Below are 11,355 nucleotides of genomic sequence, written 5' to 3'. Positions count from 1 at the left end.
TTGAGATGGCTGCCACCTATGGGTCAGATGATTGCATGGCACCATTAAGCAATTGGTAATTAAATATTTAATTTGTTTTCCCTAAACAGTGTAAAATTTTTGAAAAAAAATTTTCACGAACATTAATTGTCACGCACAACGAGTCTGTGTGCAAAATGTCAGCTCGATTGGATCACGGGAAGTGGGTTAAAAAACGACCGAAAGGTTTGCACGGTCGTAAGCAAGCAAGCAAGCGAACTTAATATAAAGGATTTAAAAAGATGGCAATTTTTTATAGAATGTTCCTAAAAATATATAATGGTTCTATAGTTATCCTTGCATGTCTTATTTCTCATTAAAATAAATAATTTGCCTTTATGCTCAGCTATGTATTAATTCCAGTAACTCAGCACCTGTGTTTCGCAAAAGTTAGGCCAATGTTTGCAAGTCTATTTTCAGGTGGCGTCTGCACGCACGATAATGCATGGAAGCTTTCTCCTCAGGCGTTCGCCTGAGCGGTCATCGAGCCAAGACTCGAGGCACCGCTCGACCCGTGATAAGTCCCGGTCACCACCCTCGTCTCGCGATGGCCACCGCGACTCATCAGCAAGGAGTGGCAGAGAAAAACGTGCCAGCCGGGAGCGCCGTGACGACCGCAGGCGTTCAAAGGAGGGGTCGCGTGAGCGGAGGAGCTCGCGGGAGAGGGATGACAGGAGGGTGCCACGGCTTTTCCCATCCCAGGACAGGATGGCCTCGCGGAATGAGCAGCCTGTGTTCCATGGCGGTCCCCATTACATAATGAACAGCAAACCACTGATGGGCAGCATGCCTGGCCGGGGTGGAATGCCTTGCAGAGGGGGGATGCCCAATAGGGGTGGCATGCGGGGCATGCACGACAGAGGGGGCATGGGTGGAAGAGACGGCATGCACGATAGGGAGGGCATGGGTGGAAGAGACGGCATGCACGATAGGAAGGGCATGGGTGGTAGAGGCGGCATGCACGATAGGGAGGGCATGGGTGGTAGAGGCAGCATGTTCGATAGGGAGGGCATGGGTGGAAGAGACGGCATGCACGATAGGGAGGGCATGGGTGGAAGAGACGGCATGCACGATAGGGAGGGCATGGGTGGTAGAGGCAGCATGTTCGATAGGGAGGGCATGGCTGGCAGAGGAGGTATGATTGATAGACGAGGCATGCACGAAAGACGGGATAATTACGGAAGAGGGGGCATGCGAGAAAGAGGGGGCATGCACGAAAGAGGGGGCATGCACGAAAGAGGGGACATGCACGAAAGAGGGGACATGCACGAAAGAGGGGACATGCACGAAAGAGGGGACATGCAGGAAAGAGGGGACATGCACGAAAGAGGGGACATGCCCGGTCGGGGGGGCATGCCCGGTCGGGGGGGCATGTCCGGCAGGGGAGGCTATGGAAAAAAGGGACCCAACACTTCGCTGTGGGGTGAAGAGGACCAGAACGAGCCGCCTTTCAGGTAACTGGAGTATTCATTACAGAGCACGATTGGTATTTGAGCGATGTTTTTGATTGTGAGAAATGGTGTAATGGTGTTTTTTTTATTTTATAGAGGGCCATCATACGATGATGAAGACCAGCGACCAGCCAGAGACATGCCTTCATCAGGTCTGTCAGATTATTATTTCATGTGTGTGATCTAGATATAAATTCTATTCAAAAAGTTTTCAAAAAATATATATAGATGAAGGGACTACCGCGCATTATGTAATGTGCTTAGCTTTTTTCTCGTGCATACACTAACTTAGGTTCAGTTTTTAATGTTTTATTTGCTGGTGCCATCTATAATTCTGCCCTCCAAACTCTTCAGTTCTAACTTGTCACTTATTAAGATGACATTTATCGAGTATGTTACAGTTTTTAACATTTAGGGTGCATTAGATATGTAGTCAAATGTGATGAAGGATTTTTTTTATTATTATTGCAGCTTGCTTCAGACAGCATTAGAAATTTGAGGAAAATTGTAATATTCTAACTATGTGCAGTTGTCTTGCGCTGAATGCTTTCAACTATATTTTGGTCAGGAGATGAAATCAAGCGTGAAGAGCTCTACCTAAAGTTTTATGATGAAATCTCTAAACAGTATGACAGTGAGAGACCTGTGGACTGTGTTGTCATTGTGGCTTCACGGCAGCAAAAGTGAGTGGTGACATTTCGTGTGGATCTGCCACTGGCATCTGCTCCATATTGACTGCAGGATTTTATTTACATACTCTTAGTTCTTTCGGTAAAGTCACGTAGAAGGGAAACAAGTATAACCCGTAAAAACAAAGTTTTTCACTCTAAATCCTTTATATGCGTGGCATCGGCTAGAGTCCTCTCGTCCTCTGGCTTGAGATGGCTGCCACCTATGGGTCAGATGATTGTCTGCCAGTATTAAGCAATTGGTAATTAAATATTTAATTTGTTTTCTCTAAACAGTGTAAAATTTTGGAGAAAAAATTTCACGAACATTAATTGTCACGCACAACGAGTCTGTGTGCAAAATGTCAGCTCGATTGGATCACGGGAAGTGGGTTAAACAACGACCGAAAGATTTGCACGGTCGTAAGCAAGCAAGCACGCAAGCAAGCAAGCAAGCGAACTTAATATAAAGGATTTAAAAAGAATATCAATCCCTGCAGTCACAAAAGCTTTAAATCAAGATTTTATTTACCCTGCCATTAAGTAAGTGATTACGTCATATTTGGCTACAATTCCCATGTAATGAGAAAAGGATATTCTTACAGTGATGCTGTATTGACACTAGGTGGAGACTTTAGGCTGGAGGAATTGTCATTCGGAAATGTAGAATTTTACATTCCGTAACTGAAAATGAATTACACACGTAAACGAAGTATAACTCCTAATATTTTATCGTGTAAAATTTTACAATCACGTTCCTATTTCACGAAAGCTTCAAGCGCTTTTGAGTTTAAACAAAAAAGCTTGACTTTTACACAAAGTCATTAGTTGATACTTTTGAACGTTTATATATGATGAAATAGCAATGGATTGGCTATTCCTGCTGGAAAATAATTAAGTAAAATTATTTGACTGGAGTTTCAACACTGAAAAAAATTGCGAATTTTGAATTACCAAAAATTATCATCTCCGTGCACCATTCTCTTACCGGCTTGATCTCAGTCCAGTTCTTTCACGGAACTTTGAGTATCTGACGTGGTCAACCACTTGTCAGTAGAAATAATATTTTGCAGAATTGCAAAATCAAACTTTTACAATGGATGCTTCCTTCTAATTATCAACTCAGCTGAAATTGGAAAACTTACTATAATTGAAGGTACATTTTTGGTGAGAGTCTGGAATTCAGGCCCACTGTAATATCATTGTTGGTGATTTGATATAAACACACGTTAACCCTTAGAGCCTCCTCAAATCTATATTGTCATGAATTCCTTATACTTTTTTCTTATTTAGCTGGGAGGGCATCTTGTAAAGTCTGCTCGCATTGCAATCAAGCGTTTGCGAACTGATAGCCCAGTCAGAAAGAGACTCAGCCCATACGACATCTGCGTTCTGTAAAATTAGTATCAGTTTTTGGGAATTCGGTGGTGGATCTTCGGAAGAGAGACTGACTCAGAAACTGCCTATGACGATGACTGCTACCAAGTACTCATTTAAGTATGTGACACAATTTTTAAATCCTTTATATTAAGTTTGCATGCTTGCTTGCTTGCTTGCGTGCTTGCTTACGACCGTGCAAATCTTTCGGTCGTTTTTTAACCCACTTCCCGTGATCCAATCGAGCTGACATTTTCCACACAGACTCGTTGTGCCAGACAATTAATGTTCGTGAAAAAAAATTCCCAAAATTTTACACTTTTTAGGCAAAAATTTTTTATTTTACGTATATTCAAATAGAACTCATTCTTGGCTTTGGTTGAACGTCACAGTATACGAGCCCAGAGCGTAAACCCGTCCACAGGCCGTGGCGGAGTAGCGCAGTTGGTAGCGCCCTCGCTTCCCATGCCAAAGGTCGCGGGATCGATCCCCGCGTCCTCCACAGGCGAATATATATTTAAATCCTTTATATTAAGTTCGCTGCCACGCATATAAAGGATTTATAGTGAAAAACTTTGTTTTTACGGGTTATACTTATTATTGCTCCATTCCTGACTTATTGGTTCTGTGGTGTTGCAGGGACTATGCAGAGAATATAGGAAAGCAAGCTCGGAATATGGGCCTCACTGTGGATCTCATCATGCTGAGCTCGCAGAACCTCCTGGGCCAGGCCCTGAACGATGTAAGGAATGGAGGCTCCGCCTTCGCCATCGCCGTGAAGCCCCAACACGTGACGGACAACTGTTGCTCTGTCCACGTCCTTCAGGGGAACAAGCAACGTAAGCCCTCCGACCCCCGTATGCATCGTGGCAACCGAAAGGCAAGCTTCATTTGTGGATGTGGCCGGCTAGCTTGCTGCTCCATAAAGTCGGAAAAAGTGCGAAGGGAATCGCACTCCGCCATGGGAGAATCGTTGAAATTGGTGAAGGCTTTCTGTAGGCCTGATGATGAACGCTGGTCTTGTAAAAGTTGTGCAAACCTAATTTTTTTTTCACAGCAAAATGTTAACTTGCGTTTGGTGTCACCAGCCATGATGGAAAATGTTTTTCACCCAATAGGGAAGTTGAATTTTTTAGTTCCACGTGCATTGTTCGTTTTTAATTTCAAATTATACGTAATTATCGATTGGCAAAATATAATTTTGCGTACATCCATAGGTGCAATGTATGACAGTATTTTTTTTAATCCTTTATATTAAGTTCGCTTGCTTGCTTACGACCGTGCAAATCTTTCGGTCGTTTTTTAACCCACTTCCCGTGATCCAATCGAGCTGACATTTTGCACACAGACTCGTTGTGCGTGACAATTAATGTTCGTGAAAATCATTTTCCGAAATGTTACACTTTTTAGGACAAAAATATTATATTTAATTACCAATTGCTTAATGGTGCAATGCAATCATCTGACCCATAGGTGGCAGCCATCTCAAGCCAGAGGACGAGAGGACTCTAGCCGCCACGCATGTAAAGGATTTAGAGTGGAAAACTTTGTTTTTACGGGTTATACTTATTTGCAATGCAATATCGTTTTCGCCTTTGTGTTCCTTTCAAATAAATGGAAACAAAGATTAAATAAACCTATGTTGTTGGGCTTACAGAGAAAAAAAAATTCTCTGTTTCGATGCCACTGAAGGTGGCGTTTGTAGTGTTTGACTTTATCCGGGTAGCTTCGATGTGGCGCCATAAACATCGCGTTTTCCACCAGAACACCACCACACGCCTTTGCCCGTGGCCATGGAGCTCGTGGGTCGCGAGTTTGAGTCTTACATGGGCGACCTACGCGAGCGGCGGCGGCGGCGGCGGAGTGAGATCGCCAGACAAGCGGCCGAGCGCGCCGACAGCGTCTTGCGGCGCCAGCAGCGGCCGCACCGTTTCTCGCAAGTGCCGGAATTTCGAACTGGCTTTTCGACACAGGCCCCCCCCGCGCGTGCCCCACCAGCTCCGGACACCCTGGCCCCACCGCTACATGCGCGAGCGTCGCCCACAGATTCACCTCACCGGCCCGGTCCCCGCGCGCGGCAACACGTCCAGGTACCCGAGTGAGCGGGCGGCAGCGGCAGCGGCCTACTCGCAGCATGCCAACTCGCCGTCGTCGTCGCTACGCAGCGCTCTGAGCGAGGCGAAGGACATGTCCCTGGAAGAGCTGGATCGCATCTCGGAGCAAGTGCGCTTTCTGCGTGAAAAGGCGCTCGACGAAAGAGGTACGGTGGCAGCGTGCGGGGGACTCTAGGGGCACTGGTGCTGTGTGTCTTGGGGTTGCTGCAGATAAGTGGTAGGCATTGGTGATGTCTCGTAGGCAATGTTAAGGCATTATCCGGGAAGATTGTAAAATATATTTTGGGTTAACTGTGACTGAAGCCATGAAACTTGACTTGAATTCCGGCACTACTGGAACACTCGAGGAAACTATTGAGAATAGCATTATATGTACTACGAAACTACAGTATATAATATGAACACTGCACATACGCTCATACTATGATGAGTTTAAACCAATAAATAAGACTAACAATACCTCGTAAGTTGAATTCCACCTCTAGAATAACTTTAAATTTTCATGTATAACTACTATATGAATAAGAGCACCACTCTATTCATATAGTAACAAACAAAAACTTAACCTTACACTCAAAGTATAACTTGAACACTTTACAAGTAGATTAGTATAATCACCGAAACAGTGTAGTTATTTACAAACGGCTGTAAGTTATTAGTATAATGACATTACATCTATAACAACAATAAGCCTACCAAGATTGAAGAGGGCAAGAAATCTTGAAGTCATCGTCATTACCACATCAAAGGTGAGATTATCTTGTTACGGAGGCCAGGGGCCTGGGCACAGAAACATTGCGTAAATCTAAGCAGGACGCGGATCGGTGTACGCCGCGAAAAGTTCGTAGTGAGAAAAGCGAAGTTTACAGACGTGGATGGCACGTTGGCTTTCGCTATGGATCACGTCATCACTCCCACTCCACCGGCCGGTCGGTCGGCTGCAACAGGGATTTTGGCACCACTTCCCATGGACGCTGCTTCTGCTGCAGCAGCAGCGGCAGCAGCATCAGCTCGTTGGCTTTCGCTATGGATCACGTCATCACTCCCACTCCACCGGCCGGTCGGTCGGCTGCAACAGGGATTTTGGCACTACTTCCCATGGACGCTGCTTCTGCTGCAGCAGCAGCAGCAGCAGCATCAGCTCGTTGGCTTTCGCTATGGATCACGTCATCACTCCCACTCCACCGGCCGGTCGGCTGCAACAGAGATTTTGGCACCACTTCCCATGGACGCTGCTTCTGCTGCAGCAGCAGCAGCAGCAGCATCAGCTCGTTGGCTTTCGCTATGGATCACGTCATCACTCCCACTCCACCGGTCGGTCGGCTGCAACAGGGATTTTGGCACCACTTCCCATGGACGCTGCTTCTGCTGCAGCAGCAGCATCAGCTCGTTGGCTTTCGCTATGGATCACGTCATCACTCCCACTCCACCGGCCGGTCGGTCGGCTGCAACAGGGATTTTGGCACCACTTCCCATGGACGCTGCTTCTGCTGCAGCAGCAGCATCAGCTCGTTGGCTTTTGCTATGGATCACGTCATCACTCCCACTCCACCGGCCGGTCGGCTGCAACAGGGATTTTGGCACCACTTCCCATGGACGCTGCTTCTGCTGCAGCAGCAGCAGCATCAGCTCCGTTTCTCTTGGGAGAGGAGTGAACTTCACATTTGAGGTGGCCACTTGGTAATCCGGGTGTCCGTTTCCATGAAATTAACCCACAATTTAGCGGTAGCTGCGCATTAAAGGTGCGTGCGTGGCAGAGGTAAGCACAGCAGCGTTGCTCATGTTACAGTTGATTATCTCGTCAATAGTGAACCATGTTAGGAAGTGATTAATGTTGGTATAGTATATTGCAGGGGTCGGGAACCTTTTTGACTGGGAGAGCCATAAAAGCCAAATATTTCTAAATATATTTCATTGAGAGCCATATAGTATTTGTAACGTATAATAAATTAAATATGTCTTACTTTTAATGCGACTTCTGGTGCTGCGTGGTTTTGCTGATGGCCTTGTAGTCTGGTTCGTACGTGGTGAGGTTGAGCTTCGTGCAGGCGTTGAGGCCCCGTGACCCGTGAAATTTATCTTCAAAACTAATTTCTGTTTACTTTAAAATGACACGGTATTATTAAGCAATATCACAAGTATTTTAAATTCAGTTCCAAACTGATTTTTGTATTTTTTTTTCAACTCAAAATTGTCTGGGAGCCATATGCCGTCACCAGAAGAGCCATATATGGCTCGCGAGCCATAGGTTCCCGACCGCTGTTGTAGATAATTGTCAGTCTTTGCCTAATGCTGTAATGTTGCAGTTAAAGACCCTGTGAATATCATTCGCAACATTGAACGATTGTGCAAAATCAACATTTTAAATGGACACCCGAGTAAGCGAGATGTCCCATCTCACGAGGTTTTTTTTTCCTTCAGCTAAAATTCTGAATTCTGCCTTGAAGAAATTATGTTTGCAGTGTTTACATAAGCTGTTGTATTACCTGCCTCAAGCCCTAATGTTAATATTCAGTTTGTAAATAGGAAAGCAAATTTGGTGGAGAGGCTCAATTTAAGATGTCTTCATATGGTGTGTTTTTCAGTGTCTTTTTTAAAATCCTTTATATTAAGTTCGCTTGCTTGCTTGCGTGCTTGCTTGCTTACGACCGTGCAAATATTTCGGTCGTTTTTTAACCCACTTCCCGTGATCCAATCGAGCTGACATTTTCCACACAGACTCGTTGTGCCAGACAATTATTGTTCGTGAAAAAAAATTCTCCAAATTTTACACTGTTTAGGCAAAAAAAAATTATTTTACATATATTCAAATAGAACGCATTCATGGCTTTGGCTGAACGTCACAGTGTAGGAGCCCAGAGCGTAACCCATCCACAGGCCGTGGCGGAGTAGCGCAGTTGGTAGCGCCCTCGCTTCCCATGCCAAAGGTCGCGGGATCGATCCCCGCGTCCTCCACAGGCGAATATATTTTTAAATCCTTTATATTAAGTTCGCTGCCACGCATATAAAGGATTTATAGTGAAAAACTTTGTTTTTACGGGTTATACTTATTTCTGGCATTGCATTCATTTTGGCTCAGGGTATGTGAATATTATTTTAGAGTTTTTTTGATAATTCCCATTTTTCAATTTGTCATTTCTTATGTCCTTCAGCAAGGGTGATTTTAGAATTTCACCATTTTTATTACTGCAGTACAGAAACTAAACTTGGTAAGGCGTTACACCTTTTCACATCTAGCAGCTTTCCTCTACGACGAAGAGAAACACATTTCTAGAAAAAAAATAGTCAATGTAGCCTCTTTAACACGTCACATATTTGATTTCAATTGTGTGCCAGGAATGCGTAATCAGCCAGCCGCCCCGCCACGCTTGGCTGAGGGAGGGATTGGAATGCACCATCTTCAACAGAACACACCACCGGCTCGCCAGAGACTTGACCAACAACTGCCCAACATGGCAAGCAAAGCCGTAGGCGCGTACGCTAACAGAGCGGCGGCCGACGCGCCCGGCGCTGCTTTAACAGCGGTAACAACAACGACGGCGGCGGTGGAGGTGCAATGGCGGCGGGGATGGGAAGGCAGGGGAGCTTGCCCCCATCGGGCCACACGGCGGGCAGACAGCAGGCGAACAACATGGGGCAAGTGGCGGCGTCGCGTCCTCTCTCCCCGCTGCGACGCAACTCGCGCTGGCTGCCAGGAACGCCGTCGGTAGGCGCGCAGTCCGAGTTGAGCCACGCACCCATGGAGGATGCGCTGCAGCCGCGCGCCACCACCTCTGCGCAGGGAGCTCAGGGTCAGGTCGGTGGTTACGGCAACTACGGCAACATGGGCAGGGATTTCTCGGACCAAGGCGTGCGAATGCCGTCGCAGCAGCAGCAGCAACTGGTGCCTCCGCAACAGCAGGAGCGCGTCACCACCAGCACGACATTCGGTCCCACCACTGTAAACCTGTCGTCTCTCGGCCTGGATAACCCCAACGTGCGCAAGGCGCTTGACATGCTCATGCAGAGCGCTCCGGCGATATCGCAGCTCGTTAAGCAGGCATCGGCTGCCGTGTCGCAGAAGGGGCAGTCGGCGGCTTTGGTGGAGCCGCAAGCACCCGTGTTTCGGTCGCCACCGCAGCAGCAACAGCAGCAACAGCGGCCACTGATGCAGCAGCAACAAATGCCCTCGCAGCCGACCCACGGCATGGGCCAGCAGCAGGGCTATGGAGAGGAGAAAGGTTGGGCCAGACAGCAGCAGCCAGCCTTTCGGCAGCAGCACCCGCAGTTCCAACAGCAGGCCCGCTGGGATGAACAGTACCAGCAGCGCTACTGAAGCATGAATATGGAACCACGTTTTGAGAAGTCTGGGCAACCCTACTTTAGGTGTATTGAGAGGTCAGGGGTACACGATGCATTGCTTTATGAATAGTAGGGTAGAAGGCTTGCTGTTCCTCCGGCCACACACAATCATGTAATGGGCGCAAAGCTGCACACACACACCTAGAGAAAAGCATTGTACCGTGTACCCCAGCGGTCGGGAACCTATGGCTCGCGAGCCATATATGGCTCTTTTGGTGACGGCATATGGCTCCCAGACAATTTTGAGTTGAAAAAATAAATAAAAATCAGTTTGGAACTGATTTTAAAATACTTGTGATATTGCTTAATAATACTGTCTCATTTTAAAGTAAACACAAATTAGTTTTGAAGATAAATTTCACGGGTCACGGGGCCTCAACGCCTGCATGAAGCTCAGCCTCACCACGTACGAACCAGACTACACAAGGCCATCAGCAAAACCACGCAGCACCAGAAGTCGCATTAAAAGTAAGACATTTAATTTATTATACGTAAAAAATTACTATATGGCTCTCAATGCAATATATTTAGAAATATTTGGCTTTTATGGCTCTCCCAGTCAAAAAGGTTCCCGACCCCTGGTGTACCCCTTGCTGTGGAGTTGGCACTGGGAGAGAGAATGGTAAGTGCGTGTATCAGGCGGCTGGTGTAATGTTTTTCAACGGAGCGAGTGAAGCATGTTCCCGGAGCAGCAGGGTCTACAATTGAGCTGTGGTGCACTGCAAGAAATTGAGGCTGGCAGTTTTCCACAGATGCAGGGAGCATCCTAATGGTTGGAGGTGTGCTGGTGTGCAGGCAGTGTCAGTGTGGTTGAATCAAGCGACTCGTAAATTATTTCCTGATACTTTAAGAATGGTACACGTGAAACGGGTTCCGGAGACACTTGTAGATGTAACTTCTTTATTACAATACAACACTCCAACAGTCCAACTCTCCAACAGTCCTGATACTCTGTTACAGCCTAGGTACACAGCCTAGCTACACAGCCTAGATATTCTACTCTGGCTACGCTCCGGAACTCGCCCTCACAAGGTCGTAGAGTCGGGAGTTCCAGAGTCCCAGCGCTGGCTCTCACAGCATCCCAGGGTCTTCAGATGGCTGGTCGTGGGTCTTGGGTCTTGAGTTACAACTGGGCCCCGATCGTCCAGGGAGCTCTCCTTTTATGCCTGGTCCAACGAGCGGTGGGGCCGTGTGCGCCACCAGACATCCCACAGAGCACACACAGCCCCCCCCCCCCGTTGGCGGCGCCCAGAGGCTTAAGCGTCTGGGCCCCCTGGGAACCCAGCGCCTGGCGCCCAGAGGCTTAAGTGTCTGGACCCCCTGGGAAACCCAACGCCTGGCGGTCCAGAGGCTTAAGTGTCTGGACCCCCTGGGAACCCAACGCCT

The 11,355-nt window shown here is 47.2% G+C and overlaps 1 pseudogene; it reads left to right on the top strand.

Annotated features, from left to right (window-relative positions):
* The first annotated feature begins 1,011 nt into the window (after nucleotides 1-1,011).
* Nucleotides 1,012-10,096, top strand: LOC133361676 (nuclear receptor coactivator 5-like; annotated as a pseudogene).
* Nucleotides 10,097-11,355: the final 1,259 nt, after the last annotated feature.

This window comes from Lethenteron reissneri, unplaced genomic scaffold, assembly GCF_015708825.2.
Source record: "Lethenteron reissneri isolate LAM-NWPU_2019-01 unplaced genomic scaffold, ASM1570882v1 scaffold_1199, whole genome shotgun sequence".
Classification (NCBI taxonomy): Eukaryota; Metazoa; Chordata; class Hyperoartia; order Petromyzontiformes; family Petromyzontidae; genus Lethenteron; species Lethenteron reissneri.
Note: the sequence above shows the minus strand (reverse complement) of the source record. Positions and strands in the feature narration are given on the sequence as shown.